The sequence below is a fragment of the Pan paniscus genome, chromosome 12 (genome assembly GCF_029289425.2).
Source record: "Pan paniscus chromosome 12, NHGRI_mPanPan1-v2.0_pri, whole genome shotgun sequence".
Taxonomy (NCBI): Eukaryota; Metazoa; Chordata; class Mammalia; order Primates; family Hominidae; genus Pan; species Pan paniscus.
Genome location: NC_073261.2, coordinates 95,337,156 through 95,349,622, shown reverse-complemented (window position 1 = coordinate 95,349,622; position 12,467 = coordinate 95,337,156).

The window sequence follows — 12,467 nt, the reverse complement described above, 5'->3', positions numbered from 1 at the left end:
GTGACATCTCCCCGCTCCCATGCAGGATCAGCTGAGATGGTCACTGTCCCTCAAAACAATGGAGCTGGAAAGGACACGTTTAAAAACCTCAGGACTGAATAAAAGGCATTCAGAACGATGAAGGTAAAGAGGCGCCAGGCAACGCCAGACAAAAAGGCGGTGCTGAACACAGTGTGGAGTCAGCTCAGCTCATAAGGGCTGGAGTCAGAGGCTAGAGTTCTCATCCCAACTCTGCTATCAACTAACAGCAGACTTTTGCCAAACGACTGAATCTTTTGCCAAATGACAGTTTCCCCAGTTTGGAGTTGGCCAGAGAGACCTCATTTTCTACCCTGGGATTTGCTACTTATTAATTGTGTGACTTGAACATATTATGTAACCTTTCTAGTCTCAGTTTCATCATCTGGTATTAAGAGTATCTTTTTGCAGGGTTGTTGTCAGCCTTTAGAGATAATGTATACAAAGCACCTGGTACCGAAGGTGATTAATATACTAGTCATCCATTACTGTTGCTTAGGACTATGTGATGAAGATGAAGCTCTCACTTGCAGGGCAACCATCATGTCTTTTGCACCTTTATACCCTCACATCTTAGTGACAATGTTGGGCATATTGAAAATGCTCAACACTATGGTTTTTCAATAAGGTCTTAAAAAGTGAGCATCGCCTTCCACTTTGGCACCCCTGCAAGAGGAAATATGAAGTGGGCTCTGGAAATAGAGCACCAACCCCACCCCTCACTGACTATGTCACTGCTGCAGCTCTGGTGGGCATGTGACTTTTGTTTGGCTGCCTCTATCTGAGCCACTTTCTATCTTGGGGGAATTCCCCCACTTTGATGAGAGACTGAAACAGCCTTTGCCAACAGAGTTGAAAAATACCAGCTACTTCATTTCCTAGCCTCCCTTGCAGCTAAAGCCCGGATTTACACTCTGCCAATCAAGCCTCCACACCAAACTTTTTACCTTAGAGCTGGTGAGACAAAAGAGAAGTGAGACTAGTGACAGAGTAAAGGTCTAATTCCTGGTGCAAAAGAAGCACAGTGCTGGCGGCAAGAGCAGAAGCAGTCCAGTGGAGTTCCTGAATAGAAGTGGCAGTGGTGCAGATACTGGCATGCAGTTCTCTGTGAGAGTAGCTGTGGTTCCCTCGTCACACCAGTTTTGCAGTCCGGTGTTAGGATCCCCTCTGGAAGCTTAGCCCTGGTTCTCTGTGAGCACCCCAAAATCTTTTTAACATTCTGTTCCTGCTTTATCAGCCAGACAATCTTCAATTGCTTGCAAATCAGCATTTTTTTTTCAAGACGGAGTCTCGCTCTGTCACCCAGGCTGGGGTGCAGAGGGGTGATCTCAGCTCACTGCAACCTCTGCCTCCCAGGTTCAAGCAATTCTTCTCCCTCAGCCTCCTGAGTAGCTGGGATTACAGGCGTGTGCCACCACGCCCGGCTAATTTTTGTATTTTTAGTAGAGACAGGGTTTCACCATGTTGACCAGGCTGGTCTCAAACTCCTGACCTCATGATCCGCCCACCTCAGCCTCCCAAAGTGCTGGGATTACAGGCGTGAGCCACCGCACCCAGCTGCAAATCAGCATTTTTTTTTTATTCATCAAGGTACCGAATCTCTCTGAAGCTCAGTTTCCTCATCTTTAGAAAGGGGTAAATTCTTTGGGCATAGGAGATAACGTATGTCAAGTGTCTGGCACCAGGGTACTCAATACATATTATTTCCCTTGAACGCAAGTGCAGCAGCAGTCAGAACTCTCAGCTACACTGCTGCATATATTCCTTGCTGACATTTGAGTACTTGTGTGCCTCAAGGATCCATGTAATTCTAAAGAGTTCCCATTTTATTGGTTGGTTTTTTAGCTATAGTGAGATCAGAAGGCCAGAAAGAGATCAGACCCCAGGTTTACATGTAGAATCATTCAGAAACATCAAGGAGTAATCTGTATAAACTGAATCCAAGAGGGGGACCAGCTCTGGCCCTCAATTCAAAAAATCACAGCTCACATCTCCACGTTTCCCTGAACCCTCCAGCCAAAACGGAATGACCCTGGCACAAATAAACGCTCTTTTAATGCTTTCAAGAATATAATTCTTTACAGTTTCGAGATTTGCTAACACTGACATAAGAAACAGCTGCAGAGTTATTATCTCTTGGCATCTCTTTGGCTCCCAGACTGGGTTTTGCCCTTGTGAAGGCCCCTGTGCTTCAAGGACATTGCCATCAGGTGGTGGTGAAGAGCCACACTCTCTGACTAGGGAGCCCGGGCGGGAATTCTAGGTAGCTCATAGCTAACTGCTGTAGACTCACCTTCTGGGTTTAGAAATGGAATCTGTTAGCTGCAAAAAAGGAAAAACCCTCAAATTTATGCTAAAAGGGACAATTCATTAGATGTATGACAGAGTATCTTATAGTACCCAAGGGTGGTAGGATGGCCAGATCTTGAGATTCCCGTCTCCATTTCTCTAGGACTACGTGAAGCTTGTCCCTGATCCTCTCAGCCACCCACTTCGCTCTTTCCCCTGGATGTCCACATGGATTACTCTCCTCTTTCACCTTCCTGCCCTCTTTATCTGAAATAGCAGCTTCTCAATCTCCTCAATCTCTATTGCCTTAGCAGCTTTATTTTCCTTCATGGCACTTATTACTGCCTGAGCATATAATATGTTTATTTATTTCTTGTCTCTCCTTTGCCTCACTGGCATGTAAATTCCATGAGGAAAGGAACTTTGTTCTATTCACTGTTGTATCATCTGCACCCAGAAGAGGCTTTGGCTTACAGAAGGGACTCAGTAAAACTTTTGAATAAGGAATGAATGAATGAATGAATGAATGAACGAATGAATTCTCCTTCTCTCTAGTCCTGTTCTCTGTTTCTGGGTTCTCATGAAAAAAAAAAAAAAAACGGCGCGTAACACCAAGTCACTGTGACTTCCTTTCTCATCTTATCCAAGCTTTCAATACTAACTAATTTACTTTCTTAGAGTAAAATCTTGAAGACAGAAAGTATCTGATTAGCTTAGTGCAGTCTACAAAAGAGTTCCTTTGGAGTGCACCAGAAAGCTTATGGTTCAGGAATAGGGCTCAAAGCACTTTTTTGTGCTTTGACAGCCAGTACTGTGGGAAAAAATAATTTGCATCCTTAAGTAAAAACCATTATGTACTTTTTTGTATAAAATAAACTTAAGAAACCATCAATAATCTTTGTAGAACTTGGACAATCGAAAATTATTTTTGTTATAACACACATATACACACAATTAAACCAAAAAATTACACAAAACATACATGTCTGTGTCTTTCTTCCTGAATTCCCAACTGTTTTCATCAAAGCCCTTCTAAGTGGATCTTTTCAGGATCCCTGATTAGAAGACTAGCCTCTACATGGGGTCTGAACCCTGACTCTGCAATTGAACCTCACCTGTGATTGACTCTTGATACTGTGGTTTCCTTTTCTCCAAAGGCAGCATTCCAATATTTAGCTGTTGGTCTTCTGGTTGATTATGAGATGAACTATTTTCATCCATCACTGCCCCCACACCCATTATCTGTGTTTTTTTCCAGTTAGCTTTAAAATGAGACAAAGCTTCTACTTGGCTGTAAAACTCTGCGTTTCTCTTTGACCCATTCCTCACCAAGAAGCAAATTATTCTAATCAGTTTTCTCTTCTGTTAAGCTAAGGTTGGGTGCAATCACTGTTGCATTAATTAATTAACAGACTTTTGGTCTGGTTGCCCTGGCAATGCCCACCAAAGCAGCAGAACCTTTCCAACAGGAGAGCACATCAAGCAGTCAGTGAACTGTTTTCTTCACATGTAGAAGCCAAGCGCACAGAGCACCTGCTACAGAAATGGGCTCCCAGGGGATGCTCAGGAAACACTTGCTGAGCAACATGTAGGCCAGTGAAGTGGGTGCTGAGTCTGCAGCCTTGAACATTGGAAGGCATTTAGAGCTGGTGGCTGACACTGTCCAACGGGAATAGCAGCCAGTGTGATTTTACAAGAGCCTCAGTGTGGTACCAATCCCTTACAAATCATCTAGAAAAGCACGGAAAGAGGGCCTACAAGCCCTTAGGTAAGGCCAGGCTGCCATGGGGAGGAAAACCAAACCAATTCACTTCCTGGTCATTTCCACTACCACTTCCCAAGGCCACAAAGAAGAGTCTCCACTTGGGACCTTGGTGTTGGGGGCTCCACCATAGCATTGTTCCTCTGTTGCAGGGCATTAGCCTGACTCACACTAGGTCAGATGTCCAATCAGAAGAATCTCCCTGAGTCAAGTGTGAGAAATAGAGAATGCCACTGTATACATACACACAAGAACTAACTTTCAGCTTGCTTACAGATGAGCGCGATATTTCCAGCTCATTTCTTCCAAGGCTGTGTTCTTGGTTCCTTTGGGAAAGCTGGGTCTTCTCAGGCACATCCCCAACTCATGTTGAAATGGTTTGCCCCATTGCATGTTCAACCACCAATTGCTTCTCAAATTTCTTTTGAATATAGAGAACAGAGAGAGATACACTTAAGCTAAGCTAGCCCACTTAAAGGAGAGTTTATTGAACAGATACAGAACTCAGTTACTTGACCCAGCCAGGAAGGCCTCTTGGAAACAGAATCCAAGAAACTGGCAGGCACAGGGCCCAAGCTGCTGTTCTCCCTGATGCAAACAGTCCTGCATCTCTGCCTCTCTCTGACCTGGGCTATCTTCTCTCTGCAGATCTGCTTCCTCACCCCTCGTTTCTGCTCCCATAACTTCAGCTTGGGCTTGCCTTAGAGCCAATTCTGGCCCCATTTCTATATACACCTTAGGCTCAGGTTCTGATAAATAACTCTCCTAGTTCCTCGCTATTCCGATTTCAGATTTTAAGAGAAGAATCTGGATGGCTCACTTCTGCTCAGGAAACTGCTCTAGACCAGGCAATCGTATGAGAAATAAGGGACAAGAGCACATTGCAGTTATGACTGCCTTGGACAATCTCCTTAATTGGGGCTGCCGGCAATTGCCTGAGAAGGAAGCTTGGTTGTGGGCTCAAGAACCCCTACCTATGTCAATGGCAGCTTCTGGGATTAGAATCTCTTGATTTTTTTTTTTTTTTTTTTTTTTTTTGAGATGGAGTTTCACTCTTGTTGCCCAGGCTGGAGTGCAATGGTGTGATCTCGGCTCACTGCAACCTCCACCTCCCAGGTTCAAGCTAATCTCATGCCTCAGCCTCCTGAGTAGCTGGGATTACAGGCATGCACCACCACGCTTGGCTAATTTTTGTATTATTAGTACAGACAGGGTTTCTCCATGTTGGTCAGGCTGGTCTCGAACTCCCGACCTCAGGCGATCAGCCCACCTCAGCCTCCCAAAGTGCTAGGATTACAGGTGTGAGCCACCACGCCCAGCCATTCTCTTGACCCTTTTTATTTCCTGTAGTCTCTGGGTACTGCTGCCCTTCATTCAATCCTTCTTCTTCCATGTTTTCTTTTCACCTTTTGAACATCCTTTTCCAGAATGTGTTCTTTATTTTCCCATCACCTCCCCCCTCCAATCCAGATCTACTCTTACGTTCTACTGTTAGGTTTCAGTGTTGAATGGAGGGTATGTGATCTCAATTGAGAAACTCTACGTCTCTCACCCCATCCTTTCCTCCACATTCCACTTACCTAATCACAGCAGTCACCGTCTCGCTCTCTGAAACACTGTGTCTTCAAAATTCTCATCGACATAGTACTCTAGAGCCATCTGTTTCCTGAAGTCTGTTCCAGAAGTCATTTTTCAGCAAAATTTACTTTCTTAGAATATTTTAGGACCTAAATTTAAGGAAGATAGTTGTATTGCAATTGATCAGTATAGTTCCTGAGTCCAAGTTAAGCCATGAACTAGTGTTCACAAAATTTTCAATTCTGACTTATTAACTAGAGACCAGTTGCCTAATTCTGATTCCCAGGACATAATGAAACCAGATGCTTTCTGAGTGGGTCCAAAATGAGAGCCCCAACTCAAAGTAAAAACTGCACATTCTTTATCCATCATTCACCAAATGTTTATTTATTCATTCACCAAATGTTTACTGAGCAACTGGTATGTGTTAAGTCTTACCAGCTAAGGTGAAGAAGGCAGAGTGAACAAAACAGAAAAAGGCTTGCTCTTATGGAGATAAACATTAATGAAGTATCTGTATTACTGATCTCAATCCAGAGACCCTACACCTCTCACCCCACCCACCCCTTCATACTCCACTTACCTAGTCACAGCACTCACCTTCTTGCTCACTGAAAAATATTTGTCTCCCAACCTCACAGTGACATAGTACTTTATACCCATCTGTCTACTGAGCTCAAGAGGAGACTTTCCTGAGCAAATGAGATTTGTACTCAGTGCTGAAAGCAAAGTTAGCTAGTCTAGCAGCTGGGATGGGAAGAGAAATCCAGGCATATGCAAAGGCCCAGTGGCCAGAGGAGGCATGTTGCATTCAAGAAATTGCAAGGAGACCTGAGTGACAGGCCATAACACAAGATGAGACTGGAGAAGCAGGGGAGGCAGCCAGACCCAACAGAGCTCTCAAGGTCATGTTAGGAGCTCTAGGCTTTACCCTAATAGCACAGAGATGCAGTGCTGTTGAAGGGTTTTAAGTGGGAGTGCAGGCGAGTAAGGAGTACAGAAGCAAGATGTTATCACACTCCTGTGTTCAAAAGCCCCCTTTGGCCACAAAAAAAGAGAGCAATTTTCTTTTTTTTTGAGAGGGAGTCTTGCTCTGTCGCCCAGGCTGGAGTGCAGAGGCATGATCTTGGCTCACTGCAAACTCCGCCTCCCGGGTTCGCGCCATTCTCCTGCCTCAGCCTCCCGAGTAGCTGGGACCACAGGCGCCCGCCACCACGCCCAGCTAATTTTTTGTGTTTTTAGTAGAGACGGGGTTTCACTGTGTTAGCCAGGATGGTCTCGATCTCCTGACCTTGTGATCTGCCTGCCTCGGCCTCCCAGAGTGCTAGGATTACAGGCGTGAGCCACTGCGCCCAGCCAAAAGAGAGCAATTTTCTAGAAGGGTCTAGATTGGTGTAGACAGGCCAAGAAGAGACTAGCTTTTTGGTTAATAAAAGCAAGATAATGGAGCCGGGACTGGAACAATTGTGGCTGAGATGGGAGAAGGGCATGGATTTGTGAGATATTACAGGTAAAACCATCAAAACTTCTAAGCTGCTGAGAGAGAAAAGGCACATAGGTAAGAAATGATAGAATTAACCCACTTTAAATGACGTAGAGAAACTGGTTGAAGCAGAGGGCAGTGTTAGCTTTAACTGGGGAAGGCTTCATAGAGAACATGGCATTTGAACTGAGACTTACTGAAAGATAGACTTGGACATGCTGGAATGCAGGGAGGGAATGGGAGTTTTGAACTTCCCTTGGGAATATGTGTGAAGGTTCAGATGATAGGCTGTTGCAGTAGTGTACTTTATACATAGCCCTCTAATTGCCATGAGGGGTAAAACTTGAAAAAATACATCAGGTAATACTGAAAGTGTACAGAGGTACTCATTTGATATCTGCCAGTGTGTGTTGGTTACCTCTTTTGCCACAGGCATTGTGAGTACACACAAGTTGACACCACACAGGCCATGCCCTAAAAATGCCTATGGTCCAAGCTCATTGCTTTTGCAGCCCATGAAACAGTCTCTAAAAGCAGAATTTGAAAACCACTAGCATCAATGACACCTAGGAAGCTTGTTCAAAGTACAGATTCCCCGACTTCTCCCAAGACCAACTGAATGTGGCTCTGTAGACCAAAGGCCCAGAGTCTTCCTTTAAAGAAAACTCATAGGGGGTGCACATGCCTCCTCAAGCTTGAAAACGAGAGTGACAGAGAAAGAAACAAGTATTTTAAGAACAACCATGTTCAATATGTGACATTTACATATTATTTTAATTCTCCCAATGATATACCATATTTATAGTATTATTATCATTATTATTATTATTATTATTTTGAGACAGGGTGTCAGTCTGTTGCCCAGGCTGAAGCTCAATAATACAATCATGGGTCACTGCAGCCTCCATCTTCTGGACTTGAGCCATCCTACTGCCTCAGCCACTCAAGTAGCTGAGACTACAGCCACATGCCACCATGCCTGGCTAAGATTTTTTTTATTTTTAGTAGAGACAAGGTCTTGCTATGTTGCCCAGGATGGTCTCAAACTCCTGAACTCAGATGATTCTCCCACTTCAGTCTCCCAAAGTGCTGGGATTACAGGTGTGAAGCACCATACCCTGCCTAATGATTATGTTATTATTTTTATTTGACAGATCAGAAAACCTTGATACAGAGAAGTTAAGGGATTTACCTAATGATATAGCTCAAATATTTTAGAGATTTTGAAGGTAAGATCTCCTCTCTCACAAAAGAAATTTTTTAAAAATATAATCTAGCACTCAAAAACTGAGAGCAGACCACTATCCTTTAGTTCACCGAGAGAACAACATTGGTCCACATGATGAAAATGTCCCCAGGGAGATCTATTTGGATTTCCCCAACACAAATAATTAGGTATGGTTTCTATGATTGTCTCTAGAACAAGGGAAAAGGAAAGGAGAGATGGAGCAGAAAGAAGAGGAGGAACTGACTTTCAGATTGGGCAACTGAGCCAGGTGGAACTGAAAGTCACCAGAAGAGTCACACAGGAAATTTACATGGGATCACGTGGCAAAGTCATTGATTTGCATGGCGAACCGCCCCTCTAGCACAGAGACTCACCTGGAATTTAGTGGGCTTGAATCACAGACCCAACAAAGCCACTTCTAACAGGGAGATACAGCAAGCAAAAACATCAACACCCTTTCTTCCTCCTCCACTGCCATTTAAATATAAACTTCTAGGTCAGGCGCTCCCCGGTTTTTCCTGGATTGCAGACCATACCCAGCAAAGCAGGCACAAACCCAGAGAACCAAATCTGCAATTAAGCCATTGGGAGTTATGTGGAGAGGATTGCCAGGTAGAATAAACAGGCCCCAGGACTGGAACAGATGAGAGCGGAGGTTTAATTCCGTTGTGCCGGGGAAGATTGGCAAGCAAGTCCCAACTGAAGTAGATCATTGCAGTGGAGGTAAAATATTTCATAGGATATTTTCAGAGGGAAATGCATGCAGGGGAAACCATTCCAAATTTTTTTTTAAAAAAATCTTTGCATTAACAAACTAGGTAGGAGCATGTGGGTAATTGATGCATATGCATGAGAGCATAATTAAGAACTATAAGACCTGGAAGATTTTCAAGCTCTATGGCAATTATAAACCATGAAAAAATACCCTTCCTTGGGGTGTAGGGCTATTATTCAAGCATCTCCTCTCATTATGATAGCGGGAACTTACATAGTACTGTGTAGAAATGGAATAAACAAACAGAGAGCTGTCATAAACTAATAATGATTCCTGGCTTTGTGCTTTTCTAAGATTCTTCTCACACATTATCTTATTTGATCTCTATATGTATCAGATTCCTATTGCTGCTACAACAAATTACTACATATTTAGAGGCTTAAAATAATATAATATTTTTCTCTTACAGTTCTAGAGGTCGGAAGTCCCAAATGAGTCTTACAGGGCAAAATCAAAAAGTCAGCAAGAGTGGTTCCTTCTGAAAGCTCCAAGGAAGAACCTATTTTTGCCTCATTCAACTTGCAGTCCTTTACTTTTGGCCCATTCCTCCATCTTCAAGGTCAACAATGTAACATCTTCAAGTCTCTCTGTTTCTGTCATCACCTCACCTTCTGCCCCTCTAATCTGCCTCCCTCTTATAAGGACTCCTGTGATGACCCCAGACCCATCTGAGCAATCCAGGAGAATCCTCCCATCTCAACATTCTTAACTTAATCACATCTGCAAAGACATAGCCACAAGTTCCAGGGATTAGAACATGAACATCATTGGGGTCCAATGTTCAGTCTACAACACTACAGAAATCCTATGAAGTAGATGCCTAAATCCAGTTTTTCAGATGAAGAAACTAAGATTCAGCGGGCTTCTTGACTTGTGTCAAGAACCCTTGTGGCCTGTGTTGGGGTAATTTTATGCGTGTGCCCCTTTAATATTTACTGAGTGCTCTCTCTGTGGCAGACAATGCACTACACAGTGTAGAGGAAAGTCTACCTTGAGAAGCTTCTATACTAGTGAAAAAAGTAAACCGTTATTTAAAAATTCACTTAGATATACACATACTTGTGTTGTAAAGGAAAGGAATGAGGTATTAGGAAAGAAAAATAAAAGAGCAGTCATTGTGTAAATTTAAGGGTAGGGAGGTCAGGGAAAGCCTCTTTAAAAAAGTGGTGTTTATGCCAAGACCTGGAGAAGCATAGGAGTAGATTGTCAAAAGGAAATGGAACAGCATTTGGTTCTGAGGGAACAGCAAGTGCAGATACCCCTAAGTGGGGAGGAATGTGCAACTTCAAGAAGAGCAGCATGGCTGGAGTATGGTGAGTAAATGTCATCTCTTCCTGGAAGCCTTCCTGGCCTGGGGTTGTGAGCTTTCCTTGGGTTTGCATGACACTCACTCCTTATCAGATCACTGCACTAATTCTAACTCCCTGGCTATGTGGGACTCCTTGACTACACTGTGAACCACAGAGAGCCAGGACGGGGTCTATTCATCCCTGAATGCCAGTCTTGCACAGTTCCTGGCATAGAGTAGGTGCTCAATAAATACTCATTGACTAAATGTGTGAATGAACAATATGCAGATCCCTCCTTCCATAAAACTCCCTGTGCTCAAGTGAGATCAGGCCACAACGTGACTGACACTTACAATTCTGCTGTGCAGAAAAAGCATTACTCCTTATTTTTCTCAACAACTGGTCTGATCTCCCTCCAAGCCTCCCCTCCTCTTCTCAATCCTGCCCTCCATCTGTTAGATAGTGTGGGGGAAAAGACAGTATTTAGTGAATCCAATTCAAATTTTAGTTTATCTATTAGCAACCTCTTTACATAACTTCACACTCTTTGGTTTATTCAGTCTTTTAGATTTCTGACCCTTTCTCACCCAGGTGGAAGCCAGGAAAATGAAGGGGGCTTTTCAGCTTGTGATGCAGCATCCCCCAAAGCCCCTGCCCAATAAAAACTTTGAATTCTTCCATCTTTGAATGAAAGCTGTTTGGAGACAAGAACTGTGTCCTATCAGGTACTATGGATAGTAAAGAAAGTATGGAATGAATCTCCCATGTTTCCTATGTTATCAATATTATTATTAATTATGAGTAACAGACCACATCCCAAGAGAGTCAGCACCCTGGGACTAACTAGTAAAAAAGATAAAAATGGCTGGCGAAACAATTTTTCTTAATGTCGTTCCCCTTACCTGTAAAACAGGAGAGTAAATGCTGCCCTGTCCTACTGGGAAATATTCTTACTGGGTTCAGTTTACAAAATCATTGTGGAAAAAAAACATGTTGGGGAGGGAAAATTTAAAAATACAGAAAAGTAAGCACAACAACCCAGCCCCCTACCCCACTGCACCCCAATATGATTTATCCTCCCAACATTGTCATTTTGCTATAGATCAAGATCCATCAGAGTCATATCCCAATGATTCCCCCCAGATTTCTAGAACTTTCATGTCTTCTGATAGTGCCTCCATCTCCAACACTGACTCTCAATCTTCCCAATTTTGCTACCTTAAGCAATATACTTTAATTTTCCCTGCCTCAGCTCCCCTACCTATGTCACTATTGTTAGCAGATAACTAAGTGAACCTGCCATGGCACAGGTCAGAAGGTAGTTGTTCAATGCACGTCAGTTACTTCCAGGTTGGGAAGCCTACCTCCTCTGCACTCAGGTCATGTTCCATGAATTCCTTCCTCCAGCCTCTGCTCTGGGCCTGGAAGGCCTTGCCATCTGAGACTTCTCCAGGAATCCTTCCCCTCTTCATAAGCCCAGGGCAAGTTTCTCTCCATAAGCCGTGTCAGTATTAATTCTTCAGCTCACACTAATATCTTCTTTGCTAAATGCTTACTGCATCCATTCTAAGCAGAACCACACATTTCAGGGCTTAATTCTCTTCCATTAGTTCCACATGCCTTGTTTCCTCAACTCGCTATAAAACGCGTGACGACTATGTCCTGGACATCTTAGTGCAGAGAAGCCTGAGGGAGCCTAATCCCCACTCGTTGACTGGCGGTACTGTGGATCCTTCTGTCCTGGGACCCACAAACTCAAACAACAGGCTCACAACATCAGAGTCCATCAGCCCTCAATCACATGGGCTCCAGCAGCAGTTGGAGGCCTCTCTCGAATGGAGAAGGTGGTGAGAAAGCTGATTTGCCCGTAAGTAAATAGCTGTTGTAATTATGGAAGATTATTCTCAACAGACCAGCAGACGGAAACCAATTTGCATAACAGACGCGGTTATTCATGGAAATGTTTGTGATTTGTCTACCAAAGCAGATGAAGACCCTAAATTAATGTGTGTATGCCAGCGCCAGTAAACCAAACACTCGCTTCT